We start from the raw sequence: 24,520 nt of genomic DNA on the forward strand, positions 1-24,520 counted from the left end.
AGTGGCTAACTTTTTAATCTTTCTTCTTTACCTTTTTAATTTTACCATCATTTTGGGTGCTCTTCCATACGAAACCTGCTATGGCAGCAGGTAAGATTGGTACCGAAGTGATTTCCTTCATTTTTTTCGGGTTTTTATTTTAAAATACAAGAACTAGACATCATGCTAATGAATGTCTGAATTCTCTTAAATGTCATAATATTACGTTATGTTTATGTACAATTGTAAATATATAAGTATGCTTTTAAATATAAAATATGAATTTGTAAAGCTTAGATATATATTTGCGAATGTGTATATGTAAGTTTAGTTTCATTTGAAGGGGATTGTTTTGTAAATATCGTACATATGTCATTACAATTTAAAACCGCTTTCTATTTTACTACAAAATTTCATTTCTTTTAAATAAAAAAGAAAAATCTCTTTCATTTTGATGGAGGATTCCACAATAGCTTGAACAATTTAAAAAGTACTTTAAATTTATAAATTCTGAACCCACAAAATGAAGAAATTTGATAGCTTTCTCCAACATGACATATAATATGACATTTGGGGCACTGTATTATGCTGAATATAGTTGGTATATAACACATTTATTATTTAATTTCATTTATATATCCATACTATACTTATATTTTGAAATCAAACGCCTTAAAATTGTAACAAATAAATTTTGGGCACCTACTTACTGCAAATAGGAATAGTTTTGATTTAAATAGACTAGAAAACATTTTTGAGAATGTAAGCTTTAACGATCTTGACATTTAAATGTGGTTAAAATGTGTATACACATATAATGAGTTTATGAGTTGATTAATTTACTGAAGTTTTATTCAATAAATCTTCACTAAAATACTTACAGAGAATTAAAATTTTGGTTATAAAATGGAAATGGAAGTAAAACAAAGTATTTCAGCTTTCATTTAAATCAAAGGAGACAGCTAAGAAGAGTCATTTACTAAAGTGGATGTTGAGGATTATAGGATCTTTCGCGAGAAAATCCTTATTCATATATTCAATTATAGCAGAGTTAAGATTTCTTGAGTGGAATTAGGAAAGGTGAAGTAGAAAAATTATCCACAATTAAAAAGGCATAGGAGTGTTACTATTTTTTACCTTTTTCCTTCTTCATAATTCTCATATATAAAAAATGGATTATTCTGTTACTTTTTTGTGTGTAAAAATATTATTTGATGTATAAATTTTAAACATAAAGCAAACCTAATTAATTGGATAAATTTGCAACTAAAAAATTTATTTCTCAGATTTTAATGTAACTAATGAGTTAAATAAGCATAGAACTACCCAAGAGACAATGATTTCTAGAATTAAAAATATTATAGATTAAATAAAATAAAACTATATTTAACTACACATAAAAATTTGAGCAACGATTTGTCTTGCTTTATGAAAATAAAATGTGGAAGAAGAAACAATGAATTAGGCAAAAATAAACACTTGGTTTAACGCCGTTAATTCAATCATTTAATTTTATTCCCCAATGCTGTCTTATTCGAAACCGATTATTAAAATCATACATTGTTTCAATGAAAAACGGAAAGGTTAATAATTTTGTTTGTAATTGTTAAAAATTGCCGTGACTTTATAGATGAAGTTAACTATTACTTTAAATTTTTTGTTGCTTTAAATAGCAAGCATACTATTCAGAATATTAGTTTTTTTAATATGAAAAAATGATATAGTTATTAAAAGTTATACTGTATTAATTTTTAACTATTAGTTTAATTTCATTTAGTCGTAATTTGAAATTTTACTTCAAAGTGATCTTAGGAAATTCTTGTACCTAAGGGAAAAAGGAAATTGACTCTAAAACATTTCTTTTAACTTATGATGAAAGTAATTTTTATTAATTTAATGAAGTGGCATTATGTTTCTATAATTTTAAAGATTTATTTTTGTCTCGTAGATTAATATATGCGCAATTTTATTAATGTAAAAATTTTATGTATAATGTCACCTCACCGGAGCTACGAAAGGCTATATAGGCTTTACAAAAAAAAAAAAAAAAAAAAAAAAAAAACGCGTAATACGATTAGTACTTTTTCTAACATATTGATACTATTCTCAAACAACTGGCACTTTATAACATATATTATTAGTTGTAATTACGTTTAACTGCAGACACAGGCTTACGTATTGACTCTTGAAATGTTTGACGCCCAAATGTATTTTAATTCATAGAAGCTGAAGGCTTTTTTGAAGAGGGTATAATCAATGATTTTATTTAATCAAGAATTATGCTCTCTACATACGAACTGAGTTCTAAGAATTGATTTATTTGTTTTGGTCACTCTCATTGCATTCTCAACTTTAAAATTAAACTACGAGCTCTTTTACACCTTTTTAAAAGTGCTTGCTTTAAAAGTTTTATAATAGAGTGTAAATTATCCCGATCAGTCGAGTGATTAGTTCTCCTGGCTGCTGTATCGTTTGTTGAATTTGGGCTTTAATCCTAGAAATAATATGGATATTTGTAAACGTATAATGCCTGTGCAGTATGGGGGCACTCTGAATACACGGAGATCCAAAAGTCCTCTTGAGTAGCTTAGCGATCAAAAAAGAAGGATGGAAAATTCTCTACCCCCCCCCGGAGGAAACTGTATCAAAACTTGGACGCAGTTGGGCAACATTGTGATGCTCAAGGCCTGTGTCAACGACATGGGCAGTATTGCCCTCCTTGCCAAAATAAAATCGTGGTATTGTTCTGATTAAGTCAGACAAGTTAGATAAGCTATAATAGCAATCATAATAACTACAGGACAGTTTCGTAGCCACTTTCTTTGATATTGAAATGTATTTTCAAAATTTAATGTACTTTGTTGATTATATGATTTGCATTTTGTGTGATTAACATTTATAAATATATTTAAAAATATTATTTGGTTACCATATGTAAGTAAGAGCTTTTTTAGTACCCCCAAGATGCTCAGTCATTAATGAGAGGAAATTTAAATAAAAGTGAAACGCAACCAATTCTTTTGGAAAATACAGCATCATTAGATATACCTAAGTTCATTTATCTGATGACGGGATGATTAGAGCTCTAACCTCAGCTTTAACTGGCACATAGTCCTAGTTCAATTTCAAGCACTGAAATGGTTAATGACAAACTTCACTTGCTTCCTAAGGGAAATTAACTGCTATCCACATTAAGCACGGGGGAAAAATACAAAAATTTGTATGCAACAAACCCGTTTCTCTGGGTCCTACTAGAGATCGATTAAGATCTACCAAATAGTGACATATCTATCACTGTTTATAATGCATTATGAGTCGCATAATAATATTATATTTATGAAACTGTTTCTCGAATTCATAAATGAGTATAGTGAAAACCTTTATAATAAAAATGAGATTTACTCGGTTTTCAAATATAACGTGTTCGTTTGGAGTACCTGCTAAACGCGTCCTGTAATTCAAAATATACTATGATTGGTCTTTATTACAAAGACTGTAATACGGTATTACAGTCTTTGAGGTATTACTAATACCTCATCACTTCTGAGTTCAGTTTTTGAGCTTTCGTTGGAAGTTACTTGCTGTGAGAATAGAAATAAGATTTCCTGATAACTGGCACTCAGTTAAAGGTTACAAAATACCTGCGCATTTTGATATGTAAATGTTAGAACATCCTCATCATAAGTGGCATCAAAATGTAAGCTAAAATTATTCTAGCTTAAGTGATTCTTTTGAGTGTTATACTATCTTATACGATTTGATAAAATGTTTTGAATTAAATGTTGTTCACTAATACTAATAACTTATTATTGCATCTTGACTCTTTTGTAATAAGTGCAATAAATTAAAACTTGTATATACCCTAAAATAAGATCCGTTAGACTAAAACCATCTCCTTACATTCTAGTAGAAAATTTTAAATTTTTTTCTTATAGGTGGTATATTTACTTTGTCTGGCTATGATTATGAGAAAGGGAGTCTCACTCCTTTTTTCAAAATTTCCTTGCAGCAGCAGCACTGTTAGCTGTGGCCAAGGACATTTTTAATGATACATTGTTATCTTCTTGTTTGCAAGTACGTTAGTGACCAGTTTAGTAGATGCAAGCCTAAACTTAAATCGCTAAGCTAAACCTAACTATCATAAGTAGCGGAAATTATGCGGTATAACATGCGATAATTTACACGTGGTTTATTTATCATTTAAATAGTATTAATCAGTCTAAATAGCATAATAACTAAATTCCTTCATTTCACTGTGCACTTCTGTTCATAACAATACCAAATTATAAGAAACTACCAAATTATTTAACAAAAACATAACAAAAAGTTTTATTATCGAGTAAATAGAGTAACAGAAATAAAATAAATAATATGCTAAAATAAAGCAAATATGTCCCTCACTAGTAAATTTCCTTAATAATATCACTACAATGATTTTTTTCTTTTTTTGATATGTCTACGATAACAGTGAAATAAATTACTTTAACGCATATATTGCGTACGTACCATAAGAATCAGTGTTAAAATTCATTCATTCCTAGAATTTTTTTAGAAAATTTTGTAAGCTTAATTAATAAGCCAAGAGAGTCATTTGGATTTTCTAAGAAAGAATTCTAAAAAAATCAACCCCCACAAATCGTACCCGAATTTTCTAACTGCAGGGATGAATGTACCGACCACTACACCGTAAAAATGGACGAAAGGATTGCATTTAATTCCTTAAGAAAAAAGGGTAAGTAATGGTAAAATTATGCATCTATTTAAAAATTTCTATAATGATTTCGTTGGACTACTGATGTAAAAATGCTAATTTAAGTAAATATTTTGGAATTGAAAATGCTGATGTACGGAGCATTGTGGTTCCTAATTTAAAGGTGGTTTTATATTTCTTGAATTCAGAAAATATTTCGACATTTTCAGCCTAATAGGATTAATACAAATATTTTAACATGTTTAAGCACAAACATATCCATTAGCAACAACATATCCATTAGCAACACAAATAACGAGAGTAAGCCGACAGTAATCAGAAAAATTCTTACAAAGCTGTTGAAAAAGCGCTACCTTCAAAGACAAGGCTTTGAATCATAAAAGTACAAAACCAGTGCACGAGAAATAGATTTATTGCTTATGACTAATGTTCGACAACCCGAATTCGGTGAGGAACACGGCACAAATAACGTAAACCATGTCTATTTTCTTTAGAATTCTAGAAATAAATCCTTACACCAAAATTTATTGAGAAGAAAAAAATATACATTTTTCAACAGCGAGTGGCACTATATTTTATCGCGCAATAGGAAATTTTCGCCTTGAAAAAGGATATCACGTTTAAAGCTGAAGCTGAAGCCAATCCACTCTTTTAGTGTCTTAGAATTGCAATACATATGAGCTGGGGAATCAATCCTCATCAAACATAGAGCTCCCAGTTAGCCATAGGCAGCTGACACATGGAAGTCTAGTCACGGAGTTGGATGTGTAGTTTCACCATATAGATCTCCCTTGCACAGTGGTCACGTGGCTCGAGATGAGACTTCATTCTGAGGGAGCAATCTCGAATTTCGTATCGTTTGCTTTAAGGACGTTTCAAATAAAGCAATAAAATACACACGACCCATTTTCTGTAGCACTAGACAGTTATTTATTCTCGGCTTAATTTCTCAAACTGCTTTTCTTTCTTTATTGATTTTGACGCTGATGGATGGAAAAGACTTTCTTTGTTGCTCTAGAGACCTTAATAGACAAGCTGGACGAAGTGAGTTAGAAGAATGGTTATAGACTGCATTACTTAGCTTTTAAAGGACAGTGAATAAACTTTGCTTTTGATATGCTTGGGATCATATCACAGTGTAGATGGAACTAAATTTTAATTCATTTTTATGAATAGGTTGCATATGTCTTCACATGTTTATTTTACAGGACAGTACATTTTAATTTGGAGGTTTTAAGCACAATGCTGGAAAGGTACTAAGGCATATTTTACATATTTTCGAGAGTTACTTTTCAAAAATTATTAGTAAAAGGAACCGTTACCGCATAAACTTCATTTCTAGTACCTATATAGATTTTTTTCTATTCTATCTACTTACACAATAGATATTTATGAACAGTAAAAGCCAGGAAAAAAATCTAAGCAAACAATTGTACTTTGCTTGAGTACAATGATAGATATCTGCTTTAGGGTAACTCCTATAGAAGTTTGCTTTAGGGTAACTCCTATAGAAGTTTGCTTTAGGGTAACTCCTATAGAAATATTTGAAATAAAGTAAATATATGTCTTCTGCTCCTCGAGCTTTGGCTAGAAATGGTGACAAATCTATTACTCCGGTTCTGAAGATGTTGACTTAACTGATATTTCCACTTAATTAATTTAAACCGATTTAATGCTTTATCTGAAACGTCTAAAAATAAAGTTACGTTTTTGAAGTCCTTTCAAAGAGCTGTAGTAAAATGCGTCTTTCTAATTTTTATGTTTTTTATAACCATATAATACATTTCTCATACCTTTTGCTTTATTTTTGAGACTTGTCATTTTTCCGAATAAAACCTGAGAAAAGCTTTATCCAACTTAGGTGAGATAATTACCTGCATAAAATTCTATAATTCAGATCTTCGAGTCCGGCATTCTAGTACGTTAATAACTATGAAACGGAGTAGGAAGTAAAATTTGGGCGTGTATTTAATTAGGGTAATTAAAAGTACAGTAATTTTACTTGGTCAGTGGCCCTTAAGTTAAAAAAGTATGAAAATCTTTGCTAGATAAACTGCATATATACGTTGAAATTCTTTAAATTCAGCAGGTAACGAAGATATATATGAAAATCGCTTTCAAGCACTGACAAGAACCTGACAAGTAAAGATTTTAGTTTGTCATTTAAAGCTAAATTGGAACACTTACATTAATATAGATATTAAATCAGAATTTCTCAAGTAATTTAATGACTTCAAATACAAAACATTTTCAGGGAAGCATATCTTGGAAAATATTAAATAATAATAGTTATAAATAGTTAAGTAAGTAAAATAAAAACAAGTTAAACTATTTCTTAAAGTATACTTTTAACGAACCTATATATTTGTGCTAACCAATTAAATGTATTTCTTAAATACACGTGCTTCACATATCAAGTATATAAATAAGACTTAAAAATGAGCGTTTTTTCATCCGAAATATATTTTAAAGCACAAATCTCCAATACATAGTATATCCTCGTGATCATTTGCTTTTCTTTCCACGCGTAGTTACAGCAGATGTGTAACATATCAAATTGCCACGATTTCGTTTAAATTACCTATGATATAACCCCGAAATCGTTTAGATCAAAAAATGTGCTGTGAAAAAGAAAGGAAAAAGGATGGAGAAGAAAGACAAAAGAAAAGACAGCCAAAGAAAGGAAGGAGAAGTTCTGGTCAACGGGCACGAAGTGATTGGTACGTCCCAGCAATCAGATACCACCGCTGATGCGTTGCGCCGATAATCACAATGGGGATACGGCCCCCTCCACCGCAAACACTGCCTGCCAGTCATCGTGAAGAACTACGTTGAGAAAAACGCTTGCCTTCGGTTCACTTTCATCATTACTTTCACTGAACGTGGTGAGCTTCATCTGTAAGGAAAGCTAGAATTTAAACAGAGCATTAACATTTTAACAGTTTAAGAGAAAAGAACTTTTGTTAAATTGCAGACCAAACAACAATTTGGTCGTAAGTAAGTTATTGCAATTTACCATTTCTTCAAATTTTAAGTTTTAAAGACCCAATCAGTAAGGAGTTAATCATTGCTTGAATCAAAATAATTGATATTATGCAAAACTAAGAAATGAACTACATGCATAGCTATTTAGTTTAACTTACTTTAATTTTTTTTTTCTTCCACAGATTTTATTAGCCCACGTATTGTTGCCCATTGTACATATTACATATTCGAAAGATGTCTTTGTTGTTTTGCCGAAATGGGTTTTGGTGATCTCTGATGTTGGTTAATTATTGTTATAAGTATTATAGAAAAAATCAAATTACAATATTTTTGATGTGCCTAAAAATAAAGATGGTGATTCGCCGAAATTAGTTTTGTCAACGTCTTATTCCTGTCCACAGCCCAACCATGTCCACAGCCAGAAGTTAAAAGTACCGGATTCATGACTGCATTTAGTGTATTACATATATCTATCTATCTATCTCTATATATATATAAAGAAACATAATATGAGGATAAAAATAAAAAACAAAATTTTTATACCCGTCCTGCGCTATTGCTGCAGGATTGAAGTACAATAAACTTACAGCATCTAAAGTTAAAGGAAAATTGGAGTCAAAACATAGCAATTCCTCAACAACATTAATAATTGAAATCATGTATAAGAGGTTTAACACAATATCTAAACAAATAAAAATTAAAATAAGAATTCATAGTAGTAAAAATTAGAAAAATACAAACGCAAAAGAGAAAAATATATATACAGGATAATAGAAATATAAAAATTAATCTCTTTTTACTGAAATTCCAATTCAGAACTCAGCAGGGGAACATGAATAAAAGCCGATTAATATGTTTCGGAACGTGTTTTACATACATACCTGAGCTAGATTAACCAATAAGCACGCTCTTACGGCATCAAAGGTTAGTGGGCACAACAAAACATTCTCATTTTTGAACTTATCATGGAATGTATGGCACAGCTAAATCAAGACCGAAAGGGAAGAAATTGGGCCAAAATCATTTAAGTGCGCAGTGCGTTCAAAAGGCTGAATCCAGCCCTGATACACACGCACATATAGAGAGAGAGAGATAGAGAGAAAGAGACAAAGAGCTAGATATAGGTATATAGATATGGATGGATAGATATATATAGATATAGCTGCATATATAGATATATATAGTTAATATGAGTTAAATATGTTATAAATTTGAATGCACAAAAACCATACAACAGGAGCTTGAATTCATGAGCAGTAATTTTCAATACAATATGTGGCTAATATAGCAAACTTAAACATGTTCGTGAAAATAAATCTCAGAAAACGATAACTTATTTTATGACACTTTAACATACTGTAATCTGAATAAAACAAACTACATAAATGAAATCTCCATAAAAATTGTAGCTGTGAATAGTATAATAATTTGTATATTGTTCCTGTAGATAGCTTTTCTAAACTATACTCTAATGATGAGCACCAAATTTTTCGAATTGTTCCAAATAATGGTATAAATAATGTTTCCAAATTTTCTTTTATATACGATTAATTTATTATTTAAAATAAAAAGTAAATTAATTAGTGTGAAATTTGTAAAGAATTAAAATGTAGTATTACTCAGAATGTACGCAACAATAGATGGCTAATATTAAATTTCATAACAATTTAGTTATTTGGAATTATTCCACCATCATTTGTCTGAAGTTTCATACCGAAAAATGTTTCGAAATTATTTGATTTTTTTCCCACATTCACGTTTCTAATATGTACTAAATTTTATAATGAATAAAATATCCTTTAAAATGTGTATGGTAATTTCGAAACGCAATCAAAGTCCGGCTATTTCGAATATTTATTTTTAAACAATAGCTACACGACTAACAAAATCCATAATTGTGAAAATATGGCTATGCAGCCCATTTCAGCTAAGTGCAAAATAAGCTAGCAGTAAATTCTTGACGAAATTCCAAATTATACATGAGGAAAATTAATGGCATCCATAAAACTAAAAGCCTCCTCACTCACACTTACAACGAATGGGTCTTAGAGAAGCCCCTTCCAACAATCGCAAGATGACTAAATTCAAATACGTCACCTACAAACACATCATTAACCGCTTAGTTCCAGCTGAGCGCGAAGAATTCGTAAGCATGTCCTTACACGTTCATTACGAGACATCGGTTGAAAAGGAAACAATGTATGGAGCTATTATGAAAATTAAAAAGCCCTCGGTACTGTTCTTAACGAGTACTCTCTCTTTCATAACTCGGATTGATTGAACGAATAATCAATGCATTTCTTTCGCATAGCGACTGAAAATCCTGATTTCAGCAATCTTTCTTCTACCATGATGACTGGCATTATTCCCGGGGAGGGTGTGGCACTTGGGGTTCTTTGTCAAAACAGGATTGACGACGGATTTTCTTGCAATTCTATCTTTGGCTGTAATTATCCTTGAATGGTGTTTTTCCTATCCATATCTGCCTGTGAATGATTTAAATTCATTTGATTGCAGTTATTTTGGGCACGGATGAATCTCTCATGCGAATAGGATATCGGGTCGTCTATCAGAGTTGACAGCGTCTCCCCTTGACGAGGGATTAATGGCAGAGATACCGTGAGTTCTGACGTGTGAATGCTTGAGTTGGCTTTCGGAAGGGTATTTTTTCCGTTATACTCGACTGGATATCTTACTGAAATGAAAGAAAATCATATTAAATTGCGATAAATGGTGGAAAAGAAAGGGAGGAAGAAATGAAACGTTTTATGCAAACTCCAGGCTCTGTTTTAATATCCGATTCTGTTCCCGCCCTCTCTATTTTTTTAAGGTATACTTTGTTAAAAAAATTTTGAGATAGTAAAAAAAATAAATAAATAAATTAATGAAATTCATTAAATTAATAAAAAAGGGATAAAAAGTGCATCTAAATATTTATTTCTTTTCAATATGCAATATAAATATTTAGATATTTATATTGCCTATATTGACATTCTTTAAAGTAGTTGCTTTTAAATGACATAATCCTCATCGTATACGTAGCTATTCCGATAGGGATATAAGCTAACTGCTTAGTTTTGACTGATAAAAGAATAATTTTTTTATATTTAAGCCAAAAATTTAAGAACCTGTGACTAATAGCGGGAACAATGACTCCCACGAATTTATGACACTGTATTTTTAACATGCACGTCATGACCAAATCAAATTAATTTTAGAGACAGAAATGCTATATGATTTCCCAAACCGTATTGTTCATAAGCAAAATGCATAACACTTACTGGACAGAAAAGAAAAATATCTGATTCATTACGTTACTTTACAGTACTAACATTACGTTCAAGATCTCATAGTTGACAACGGAATATTAAATTTTGAGATACAAAGTGTAGCTCATAACATTCCAAGTGCCGAAGAGAGATAAAAGACTGATTAGCATAATGTGAAAATTTATATTAATAATTGAAGACATGTTATTGCATATATTCCTCGCAAAGGAAAAACTATTATTTGCGCCTTTTACTCTATTACACTTATATTTTATTTTTTTATTTTTTTATTCTGCATTTTGAAGACAGTATAGTCACAAATATTTATACTTTCAGTCCCAAATTTATCTACAAGCAACTAAAACTTGGCTATAATTGATGAACTGATCTTGCATAAAATATGAAGGCATTTAAACCAAATTCGGTACTAATTATTTTGAGCAGAATTTTGAAATATTTCAATCTTTCTCAAATGTAAACTTCATTTATTATAAGAGAATGTTGTGGAGTAAGAGTCTATAAATTCTTTATGAACCCATGCTACGTATCTTATGTGAAAGAGCATTGTTTGTGAAGAAAATTACTAATAGACAAAACAAATAATGAAGTTACACTGATCACCAGAGCCGGGACAAGGGTTAGGCAAGTGAGGCATTTGCCTCAGGTGAACAACTAGATGGGGCGCCAAATTAGCTACACAAATTTAGAAATTCTGATTCGACATCGGAAACACATCAAACAGCGAAATAATTTGAATTAATATAAATCCTTCAGCTTAATTAAGCGAAGAATTTATAATACTAATTTTTCTCAAAAGTGCTGAGGTGTGCACCAATGTGTATACTGTTAAATTTAATTTAAGCCTTGTTTTAATCAGCTGCATAGACTAAATTTGCCAAGAAGGCGCCGACGTCAATATTCCCTACTATCATTCTTTTGTTTGGACTACAGGTTTTACTTCGCCCTAACAAATTATCCAAAGTTTACTGATTGGGTTTATGTAGTATCGCAACAGGCTAACCTTTGTTGCAGATGACCTAAAGCATAAAGTCCGGATGGAATAGCATTGAAAGAGCCAATGAAGGTGTTTGCAGATGAAATGTACGATATAGGAGGCTTTTTCTTCTTTTGTGTGAAAATATGTTGTTGAACGAGACCCATGGTGCGAGGTTGTGTCTATACCGAATCTGTGACGGAACTATGCAGCTGGTTGTTTTCACAATTATTTCTGAAACACAATTCCTGGACTGATTAAATAAATCGTGTATTGGTCTATCTCATTCTTTGTTATGCCTAGAATGCAAATATATCTAAGGTAACACATGACTTCTTTCTATTTCTTTTTTGACTTCTCTTATTTTGTATAATGAAATAATAATATTAATTTAGTATCATAAAATATAAAAGAAGGTTGGAAGATTTAAGACAAATTCGTTGTATCTAAATTTATATAACTGACATTTTACATCAAGAAATGTGTTTTAAAAGTTTAGTTCCTCCACGTTGCTTATACGGTAACCAGTATAAAATATATATTTAAAAGAAAACTTCTTGTAAAAGGAAATATAAAAAATACAATTTTGGAAAAATTGAAATATAAAGGAAGTGAAATAAATGAATGTGATAAAGCTGTTGATTTAAAGATTTGAAAACGAAAATAAAATTAAAACATAAAAATCAGTTAGACCAGATTGGCAAACTTTCTCATTACTACGAATGAAAATTACTGTGAAAGCACTTAACATTTGCAAAAGTTCACGCATTGAAACCCCTTAACTAACTGATGAGCTGGAAAAAAGTAAGGAATAAAATCTTATTAATTTTAAATCTATGCTTATTGTAAGTGAATGATGAAAACGACTATCTATGAAAACATTTTCTGACGGCCCATCTATTAGCCATATTTAAATAAGAGTTAGGAAATAAAATTTTCTTCAAACTCAAATATGCATTTCTTGCTATGATAATAGATTTGAATGATGAACAGTATGCGAATATTAAAGAACTGGCTCGTTGATTAATTGACTGTAGTAAAGTTTGGATTTTGAGGCGGTAGTAAATTTAATGTGGGAGCAAATTATTGCAGAATTTATGTAACAAAATTACAATTCATATTAAAATATGAAAAAATGTTAGTTATAGGACAACATGTGTCAAACAATTTTCTAAAGAAACATTCATGTACCAGCCTTGCCTAGTAGCTACCATTAAATTCAATATGGGATTCTTATCCCTTATAATATTGTTCTTATTTTCAAAGCAAATATTGCCAGTGAAACGTTTTTAAAAGCACGTTATTCTGTTTCTTTCATTGTTCATTGAAATAAATGACTTTAGAGATATATTTTAAAAAATGTTACAGCCGTTGAAATTCGATTTTTTAAATTCTTTTTCTAAAATAAAGAGAGTGAAATATTTTCCGTGATATTTGACTGTATACAAAATACTTGGCATCAGCAAAAATTGTGTTAACCATATCTATACTTATCGAATAATCTAACTTGTTTTGTGCATGTATATATTTCTTCCCCCCCCCCCTAAAAAATGGTCGGATAACTTGCATCGTATACAGGGACGCTAATTTAACGCTTTGCCTCAGGTGAAAAATTGTGTTGGCACGGCTCTGGAAATCACTATACTAATTGGAGCACCAAGAAAGCTTTCTCAAAATCGAACACAATTCTGTATATGTAAGTTCAACTCTGCTATAAGTTAGTGATTACAAAAAAAAAAAAAAAAAAAAAAGTCATTACAGGAAAAACGTCAAATGCAAAATGCATGGAGGTCCTAGTACCCTATTTGGCCAACATTAGCATGAATACACGATATGAGCGGGTATTGAGACATACGTCATGTAGACATACATGTAGGGTTTCTGCGTCATCTCATCCCGTAGTTGCTGTAAACGAGCCTCCTATTGCCTAAATTGCAGTTCCAAATAATATCAATAATATCAAATAAGTAACGAGATGTCAGTTCTTTCAGAATTCTGCAAGAAGGATTGGCCCAACTTTGGTAGGATCTCTGCTAACTTTTGCGGTTCGATGTTTGACACATTCGCGGTAGACAGGATAATAGTAAGTATCAAATGCTTAAAATCATACATCCATTCAGACGCCAAGGCTTAAAGTTTGAAGATTTCGGTTAGTTATTTCCATGAAGTGTCAGAACTTTAACAAGAAAACCAATACCAACTGAAGACATCAAATCGTATAGCTATTTAGCTGAAACCCATATTTAATAAATCCGCACGTAGAAAAGTTGCCGATAAAAATAATGCTAATGTAGTAAGATAAAATATCGCAGGACAACTGGAATGAAACTAACAAAACAAGAAAATACGATACGGAAATATAAAACAAGCAAGGGTTAAAATCACATTCTTTGCAAGAATTGATAATAAATCAACAAAATGCACTAAATAAGAATCTTTTATGTCCAAAACGAGACGTATTTTTATGTGTGACATGTTCTATAAGACATGTTCTATTAATGAAATAATATATATATATATATATATACATATATATTGTTCAGATTCCGATACTTATTGAATAAATATGCTAAACGTACAATAAAAATTGAGAAATATTTTTACAATGCGCATCTTTCTTTCTCTACAGAAACATCACTTACCAAAGTTTAGAAAACGCAGTCTGTTTACACGCAATATATCCGAATATAATAGAATAATTACACGCAATATATACGAATAGTTCAAATATAAGTGAGAAATACTTGCTTCCGTTATGTAAACGGAAAATGTGTTTATTCTGGGACGGAAAGCAAAAATGTAAACTCAAAATTAAGTTGTCATCAAAAGGACAAACAAACAATCTTAAAATTGTATCTGTATCTCTTCTTAAAAACGCTCTAGTTCCTATAATTCCTCCACATCAGAGATCAATACTGTATTTGCCGCCCAACCGGTATAGTGGTTAGTGTCGCTGACTACTGTACCGAAGGGCGTGGGTCGAGTTCCGGAGAAGGCATGGATGTTTGTAAATGTATGCTATCGGTGCGGCATGGCGGCACTCTTAATATGCGGCTAGCCGAAAGTACTTTTGTGTGGTTTGGTGGAAGGGGAGTGGGGTGACAGACCCTCGGACCCGTCTTCCCGGGGTGCTCTCCGTCAAAATTGGGACGGAACTGAGCACTGCCGTCTGAATGGTGCTCGAGGCTGTTGCCAATGTCAGGCGCTCCTTGCTACGAGGTATTTCGTGGGCTTGGGCTGACTACGTCAGACATGTGAGCGTAAGAAACAGCAACATCAGAGAGGTTTCACTCTTTGCCAGCAGTTCGTCACGGGACATCACGGTCGTTCATATTACTTAGAGAGCAGGAGAGTTAGCATCTAATAAACTGTGCAACCTTTGGAAACTTTCATGTTCATTTTTAAAGATGGCCAGCTTGTATATTAAGAATCCAAAATTCCTGTCCAAAAAAAACTTAATATATAAGCGAATATAAACGCGGTAATTAGAAGAGTATTCAAATGTAATTTGCACATATTATTTAAAAACAATTTAAGGACAAAGCTCCTGTCATTATACTCAATTTTATATTTGATTCTACTGATACCCGAACACAGATCTATTTTTCATTTCTGAAATAAATTTAAAATTTCTAAATAGAACGCAGTTTTTTAAATTTATTTTTATTAAATTATAATTTGCATATCAAGTTGCATTTAATTCTCCAAAACCTCACAATAACAATCACATTTTACAAGTATTAAATCCACAGACCGTAATACCAATAGTGTTTCATTCAGTAGCTTCAAGGAATGAAAATATTTTAGATGAAGTTGCAGTTTTGAATTTTACTTGTTTAATTTACTGAACAATTCTAATCTAGAATTTCGGTGTTGGTATTTACTGAACACCAGTCATAAGGCAATTTGTAAATAATATTGTTAATTCAATCGTGATAAAATTTCTGAAATAAATACCAAAATAGGTATTGCTATTGTTACTATTGAAAAAAAGTAATCATGACATGTGTTTTGTCTATTAGGGAGATTATATTTGAGGGAAAAATGCATGAAATTATTCATAAATGTATGACAAACATATCATTTTCAGGACCCATGAAAATGTACACATTTCATAAAATTATATTCTTTGTGAGCAAATTAATCATACATAATTTTATCTTGTTACCTAAATCCAGACTAAAATTTTTGTTTCCGTTTCCACTCTTATTGACAAAACAGGCCGCAACATAATTAGTAACCCAGCTTTCACTTTTATTTGATTGAGAAGACATTTGTTGAAAAATACAAAATTATGTCTTGGAAAACGCTTTCTTATTCTCAACATTAGAATCTTTTATATCATTAGGTATACATCAGTGACTTCTAAAACTCTAGAGATTCATTCAGAAGTATTAATTTAAATTTAATACTATTCTGGAAAAGAAAATATTTTCATGCATTTTAAGTTCTGCAACCATTAAATTCAAACGCACTGGAGTACATAACAAGAACAAGTCAAAATAATGCTTTAAAACTGCCTGAAGACACAAATAAATTACCCGAGAAAGCAGCATATTTTAATGTAAAAGCAGGCTCTGGTTTTTTATGCATACAAGCTTAATATCTTATTATTAAAAGCAAGGCAAAAAATACAGAAATCATGAAATATTTTGGTACTGTGTCAACCTTTAATTTACATACAATTACACTTTCATAAACCTTGAAATTAAAAAAAAATATTATCTTTCTATCTCTTTTTTTAAAACATAAAAACCATGGCGATTATTTTGAAATTTCCTTTCCTGTGTATCACCCCAGCATGAGTACCTGCTTGGAATTAGGTTTGTAAATAGAGTTTTTGCATCAAAAAGGCAAGTTCATCGATTTATTTTTTTACTGGAAAGAAGGGACGCATTCATCACTGTCAACACCGGTTTTTACGACATTCGTAACTTTACTGTAAGTAATAGGGAAAAGCAGGAAAAAAATGCATCCCTTTTTCTGCCATCCATGAATTTGGGATACTTGCTTTTTACGTATGAGAATACTCGCACATATTTTTCTTTTTTTAAAGGGGAGATCGCATTTTGGATTTTGGTGTTTGCTCATATGTCTGTTCTGTACAGGTGTGGGATTGAACAAAGACACTAACTTTCCCCTGTATTTGAAAAACTCTGTATTTATTTGACCTACGAAGCTAACATTTTAAAAAAATAAACTTTATCCGATGCTATTTTTCAAAAATCGCTATTCAAATTTTTCCAAACATAAAGAGAACAGAAATAATCAGTTTATTTCAGATAACGTTTTTGCACCATCAAAACATTTAATTAAATACAAATGATATTCTCATTTATCTTGCACAAATCATGGACATTTACATTCACTTAATATAGTTTCCTTAAAGATGAACACTTGAAATATAGATATCATTTTCTTGTGCAAAGTTTTCCTTCATAAATGTGTGCGAAGTAAAGAGGACAGAGCCATAATTATACAACAGATTTTTAAGCGAAATAATCTACAAACCTATCATTTTATATTTTCTGCAATTTTTATCATAAAATTTTGTTTCATATCTAAAGAAAGCTTATTTCAAACAAGTTACATTAGCTTATTTAGATATATATTCGTAGATCTATTACACATAAGAAATATTATTAATTTTTGTTGAAATATTACTTGAGAACTTCCTTTGAGTTATTGTATCTCATGAAGAAAAAAATACTATAAGCCAGCGGTTCTCAACCTTTCGACTAACCCGTACCATCTAAACAAAAATTGAAAAACCTTTAGTACAACCACTACAAAGTACTACTACCAGCATCACTCTTGAACAAAGCTCAGATCGCATAAATTTATGAGTGTTAGAGAAAAACCTCAGTTAGGATGTTGGGGTTTTAATTTTTGAATTTAATAGATAAAAATACATTGCTTCTTTATGTACCACCTATTTTTCTTGTTTAATTTATCAACCGGTGGTTTGCGTACCCGGTGGTTGAGAACCCCTGCATAAGCTATTACAACTGATTTGGAAGAGATTATTATTTTGAATGAGCACATGCGTTAAGCTTGGCTTGAAGTTTCTGCTTTAAAACTAACAATACGAAAGATCGCCAGCTTCAATAGATAATGTTCCTGAATTAGCTACTAATAGCTCAATGCAATAATCTGCTACGGGTGCCATCGCTTAATGAGTCTTACAACAGTCGTACAGCATTAATCACGTTAGAAGGCGTATAGAAAGGAACTATATTCGGTTTTCATCATGCCAGGTATTTTTATTCAATTAAGTGTTTAACTCGTACTAAAACTTTTATAACTGTAGCTTAGTGTTTTCAAAAGTGATTAGCTTGGCCTATTTAGAACATTCGAAGAGAAAAATAAACGCGCCGGAAAAGTTAATATACTGATATATTGACACTTCACTTTTCAAAATACATGGGCTTCTGTAATAAAGATTTCTAACTCAAATGATTTAGCAGGATTTAACACTTATATGCCAAATTCAGCTTTCCAAATTAAATAAAGAAGGATAATTCGAATAAACAATCATGTAAATAAATGCATGCCGCTTAAATATGATTTATATTGCATAAATACTCATAAATGATTTTGAGACAAAACATTCTTTCTATCAGAGAACTTTTAAATTGAATTTTAAAGTATATCTCGTATGCATAACTGCATCTAATTAAAGAAAAAGATTTCTATCATATTAAACGACTTCAGACAGTTTAATTAGTGCATTTAATTCAAATTTAAATAGCTAAAGGTAAATAGATAGATCTATCTGTTTCTATCTGAAACAGATAGATTTATCTATTTATCAGTTTCAGTTTAGATATGTATCAAGTATATCAAAATGCAGTTGCATAATCTTAATAAGTCAGTAATGGATTCCTGCTTCAAATGTTTAGACGAATTTCAAATTACTTTCTTATAAACAGAATCGAGTATAAAATTTCTTAATGCTCATAAATATATTTTAGGATCTAAATTATTTAGATTATAATATAACAGGACCCTGAATTTTAAACCTGCTTTTGTCTTTCAATATCTATCTATTTGTATATATATATGAGAATAACCATAAAAAGTGTGAGAATAACCATAAAGTTAATGAATTTCAAAATTTATTTTAAAAAGCCTTAAAAAGTAATATTATGCGCAATCTTCGCAAAGTTAAAAAATTTTAATAGATAATATTTAAAAGAAAAATTATCTCCTAGGAAATCCCAAGTGAAATTTAGATAGTAAATGTGTACTATTGTGGAAAGCTAAAATTGAAATTTCTAATTTATCAAGCTGGAATTGGTAAGACGTAAATTTAGCATTGAAAATAAGAGAACAATTGTTGATACTACAGGGAGATCCCGAATTTTTCAAGGGGAATTGAAATCTTTCCATATAACCACTAACAATTCATGAGGATCGCGTTTTACTATTTCGCATTAGTGAACAAAATCCCTATTCTAATTTTAAGTTTTCTAATCAATTTATAAACCTTAATTTAAATCTTAAAGAATTCCAGAAATGTGAAATAATTCCCCGACGCGATGATAGTCAATTAATTTTTTAAATAAGTAAAAAATTATAGTTATTTATTTATATTCATACAGATCAGTCCTTAAACTTAAAAACAAGAATAAATGAAGAGTATAGGGAAAAATAAAGGAGCAAATGAAATGAAAGAGATATACAAAATAAATGTCAAATGAACAATGGATCTTATAAAAATGTTGATACGACAAGTTCATGTTTGGTTTTAGAAGTGTATAATAATATGTAATTCAATGTAAATTGTACAAGGCTGTTATGCACTGACCGCATCTGAAACTAACACTAACAAATGGAATAAAAGCCTAATTTCATGTATAGGTGGATGTTGAAGTAATGCCGGCAACTATGCATCTAAGCAGGAATATTAAGTGTCTACGGTTTTTGATAACCACTGATTCGTTCCGGACAGATTTCTGAGGGAGAATACACCTAGGGGGCGGTCTAAGGGTCTCCAACCAATCTCCCTCTATCATCAATCCCTCAAGAAGATTTTGGATCTACGTGTATTTATCACTGCTTCTCCAGTACGGCAGCCACAGGCCTAACTAATACCCCGCCAATTTTATATACAAATTGTGGAAGATATGGGGAGATGAATTTCCTTCGGAAAAAAAAGAAGTCGCGCAGGAGACTTTTGTACTGCTTAAATGTACACACTAGAAAATTTGCTTAATCTAGGTATGTTACACAGATCTCCTAGTCAGTTCTTGACAGAAGTGTCACTCATTTCATTTAGAATATGGAGAGTGAACGCTGAGTTAGGAGTTATTTAATTAACTGTTAATTTGTTCTTAATATGCGCCATACATTACCTGAACGTACTTTACCAGTAACGCTGTTTTACGCTAGAGTCTAATGTTGCGGTGTATCTTAAGGGATTTAGAAGACAATATTGTATAAGTACCGCGCGCTAACCAAGTTGTGCCACTGGAGAATTTAGAAGGTTTCATAACGTGCGTAAAGGTCCAGTGGCAGTTGTAGCACTGAGAGATATAATAATAAGAATTCAAGAGGCTAAGGGAGTTAGAGCCGGCAGAAAAACAAAAGCTGTATTAGAAGAAGCAGTAATTGAAGTTAGCACTGCAGTGACAAACGGTGGTGCAAGCGCTCTTACAATAGCTCGCTCAACTCGTATGCCTCATGCTATTTTGATGAAAATTTAAAGAAATTGCTGCACTTCTATCCATGTAAAATGGGAATATTAATTAAATGCAGATTACGTTCTGTGAGTTTCGTAACATATGCGCTTCATTTCTGTTTGTGCATTTTTCATTCCTGAAACATTAATGAAATTTTGCATAACCCAATTTCTTCTCATCCATTGCAGTCATTGACCCGTTTTTGGTTCCGACAGCGTCAAAATCTCTCCGGCGAGTTTCGGTACTCTTATTATTATTGTTTTTACATTCCAGATCTCATCTCTCTGTGCCTTCCGATATTTGTATATGAAATTCGGTTTAATTCAGTTTATTAGTTTTAGCTGCAGATGCTTTCAAACAGGGCATCCTTAATTTAAAGACATATTCTAAAATATGATAAAACCTGGATTTAGTGTATCTAACAACTTTTCCAAGACTTCAGTTTAAAAACTTGCATACTTAATGCATTTCAGCTCTACGGAGGAATTTTGCAAGGAATTTTCTCATCAGGTGATTTCGTGGTGTGATTGGAAGCATATCAGACTAACAGTCGGGAGGTCTGGAGCTCATATCCTATGGAGGGCGTAGTTGACTTTCCATGTTTCCTGCTTTGAAAAGTTTAATATGCTCTGCACGTTTAAACGGTGCAAGCTTTGCAAGACAACTGAAATTTGTATTTGAAATGAAACGTATTGATACGAAATACTTACAAATATAATAGGGATATAAATCATTGCAACTGCGTTTACCATTAGAAAAATTCTAAGTAATTTAATTAGTAATTTAAGAAAGATCGTATACCTTGCATCAAAAAACAGATATTATTGTATATTTAACATCAGTATAATCTTTTATTTTTTATGATATAATAATTATTGCCATTCCTGTCTTTTTCGTGTTGCTTTCTTAAATTTGTTTCTTTTGCTAGCAAAATGTTTGAAAGATGGTTTCTATCATTCTTTTCGATGCTATAGTATTAAAAATTTAAAAAAAAATCTAAATTTATTGTAGATTATTATGAAATTTATTGTCTTAAATCACCTTATTTATCGTTTTGTATCACATTTTAGTTACTCATTTCCTTCTTCTTGTTTCTTTATTTATTGCAATCAACTTATGAGGATAATGGAGTAGTGTAGCGTAAACAGATGCTTTTCGCATACTTAAAAAATTCCGTATTTAAGTAACTACTTTGTTTTCGTAAACTCATTAGGGACGACTAAAACATTATGTGTTATGCTTAATATTTTTCGGGTGAAAAAGTATCACGTATTTAGACCAAAAGAAAATTTGTCTGAACCGCGACTTGTCTTACTGATCATTTTACCTAATTCTTTTGAAGCAAAGTCGAAAGAAAAAGATACATTAAACATTATTTCTCAATTCGTCGGCAATGCTCGGTCATTCGAAACACGGAGGCACATTAAAACTGCCTTTTCGCTTTTAGATTCCCAGAGGAAAGCCGACAATAAAAGAGTCGAAACGGAATAATTCAATAACTAGTGCTTTTCTAAAATAGAGCCTGTTGTTCCGGAACTAATAATTGAATTTATTAATCCGAGACCCAATCGGATTAGTCAGAATTGTCTCTTTCAGTTCTAGTTTCCGTGAAAAGGTTCTATGTAATTCGATTATAAAGCCACGCAGCTTTAGAAACGTCTAAACAGTTACCGGAATCGGAAGTAAGCGTCCAATATCGATATTCAGGGTCTAGTAGATCCGTATGGATTTTCGCAGTTTTGAGACAGGTATACTGCTCGATGTTTGTTCCACTACGTTATACAATGCAATATTTCTACTTTAGTGGACATCATTTCACAGCAGACGGCATCAGGTCGATTGGTGTATCCCGAGAGGAATGTGCTCATACTGGAAGCAAATCGTAATATATTTAAATGTTTTGAGTTAATTTGTAGCTGAGGCAGTTGCTTAAACTTTTGTATACTGAATTATTATTGCTTAAAGGTTAATCACTTAAATATCATTAAACTTAAGAGTATATCTCAATTATGATACTGAAGTAAAATTTATGTAGTTTATAAATATGCTATAATATTTCTAGCAGAGAACATTCCTCTTCACATATGCATTTTATTAAGATATATTTTAGGATCTTCTTAAACTAATATCTAGTTAGGATAGGCGAAAGTGTAAGTTGTTTGAATATGAAAATCGCATGAAGTCTAGCTTTTTAAGAGAAGGGATTTTTTGTTGTTGTTGTGGAGGGTTTAAAGAAAACCGGCTCGTATTCACGATATACATTGCGAAAACCACGAAAAACAACCATGTAGTTGATTCTTAGGAACCTGACCTCTCGTGCTTTCTTAGGAAACAGGTTTTTTCTTTCTTTCTTTCTTTTTTTTTTTTTTTTTTTCGTTTATTTTTTCTTTGTAATGGCATTGGATTATTTTTCCGAATTGTTATTCCCGTAAAAATACACTTAATGGGAAAAGTCTATGAAAGTTTCATTATGTGAGTTACCTTGCTATTATACGATAATTAAACCCATTTTCTTCCACATAACCTAGATGCTCACCTTCAGCAGCAAACCCTTTTGCAGACATGCTGCGTATTACTGAAGTTTTCTACGACACCATGTAAATTGAGGCAAACACGCATTCCTAACTTGTGCTTTAGAATTAATTTTTGATCAATTTATAAAACATCAAATTAAATCAAAATGCATGTCTTGGATCAATTTCGAGTTTAATTGAAATATGATCTCTTTTTTTCCCTAAATTTCTACTTAATATGGTTTTATACAGTACAGACTTTTTATCATTGGAAGAAGCCTTGATTTGTAATATAAAACTCACAGCTTTCCTGTGGCAGCATGCTGTACTATTAGATGCGCTTTCCAAAATATGATCATATAAAATATGTTTGATAGATTTGACTGCTATTTAAATATGAACATGTTACCATTTACAGACAATGTAATGTGGCATTCTGTAAAACTTCTGTTACCATATGGGGATTTATATAATTTACTTAACAGTTAATTTTATTTTGAAGCAAACTTTCCTATCACCTTTGCTTTCAAACCACGCTTTCTTGCCTAAATGTAAATGAATTGGCGCGAGTGTATCCAAATGAGGTAGAAAGAAATTAGCATTTAAGGGGAGGTTTTAGAAGGTGAATTTAGAGAGCATTCTGCTTGCCTGATGACCACGTTGTTATGTTTGATTTACTACTGATTAGATTTCTGTGTCGTTGAGCGTTTCTTGCATTAGGCTTGTTTACGCTAACTTTTACGAATCAGTGCCTGCCTGCGCATTACGTGACCCGTGAAAAGCCGTTTGACTATTTGGACTCCATTTAATTTTTTAGTTACTCGTTACCTTCTGAAATAAGTCAAAAGAATTAGCTTTTGTAAGCACGAGTCGGAGCCATCCGTGAATCATAATGGAATTAATAAAGGGTTGTTTAACTAATCTCTGGACTTTGTCATATGTAATACTTAGGGATAATTCCCTACACAGTCTTTTAACGTCTAGTTGTTTAGACATACCTAGGAATGCAAAACTACAACTCATATATATGGCCCCTGAAAATAGTATCCATAAACATTTTAATAGCTACTGTTTCATCGAGTTGAAAATAAAATTGGAAAGTAAAAGCGAATAGTAAATGATATATTGGAAGGATATTTAAAATACATACAACAATTGTACAAAATATGTAAGATGTAAAACAATGATGTAAAAGCATAACATAGTAATATATTAAGCCCTAAATGTTACATAGTATCAAAGTTCAAAAGTAAAAGGAGTACTAAATTAACTTGACTATTAAAATAAATAAATACACAAATAAATTAATAAATAGATCATTTTAATAATGTTATCATTTTAAAATCAGTGATGTCAAAATCAAACAAATTATACTTTGTAGTCGA

General features: G+C 31.3%; 1 protein-coding gene across 2 annotated transcripts in view; it reads left to right on the top strand.

Moving 5' to 3' along the window:
* LOC118186523 (uncharacterized) overlaps window positions 1-24,520 on the top strand; it is a 512,903-nt gene that overhangs the window by 136,808 nt on the left and 351,575 nt on the right. The window lies entirely within an intron of this gene.

The sequence above is a fragment of the Stegodyphus dumicola genome, chromosome X1 (assembly GCF_044657685.1).
Source record: "Stegodyphus dumicola isolate Sdum_Otavi_A_Nest chromosome X1, ASM4465768v1".
NCBI lineage: Eukaryota > Metazoa > Arthropoda > Arachnida > Araneae > Eresidae > Stegodyphus > Stegodyphus dumicola.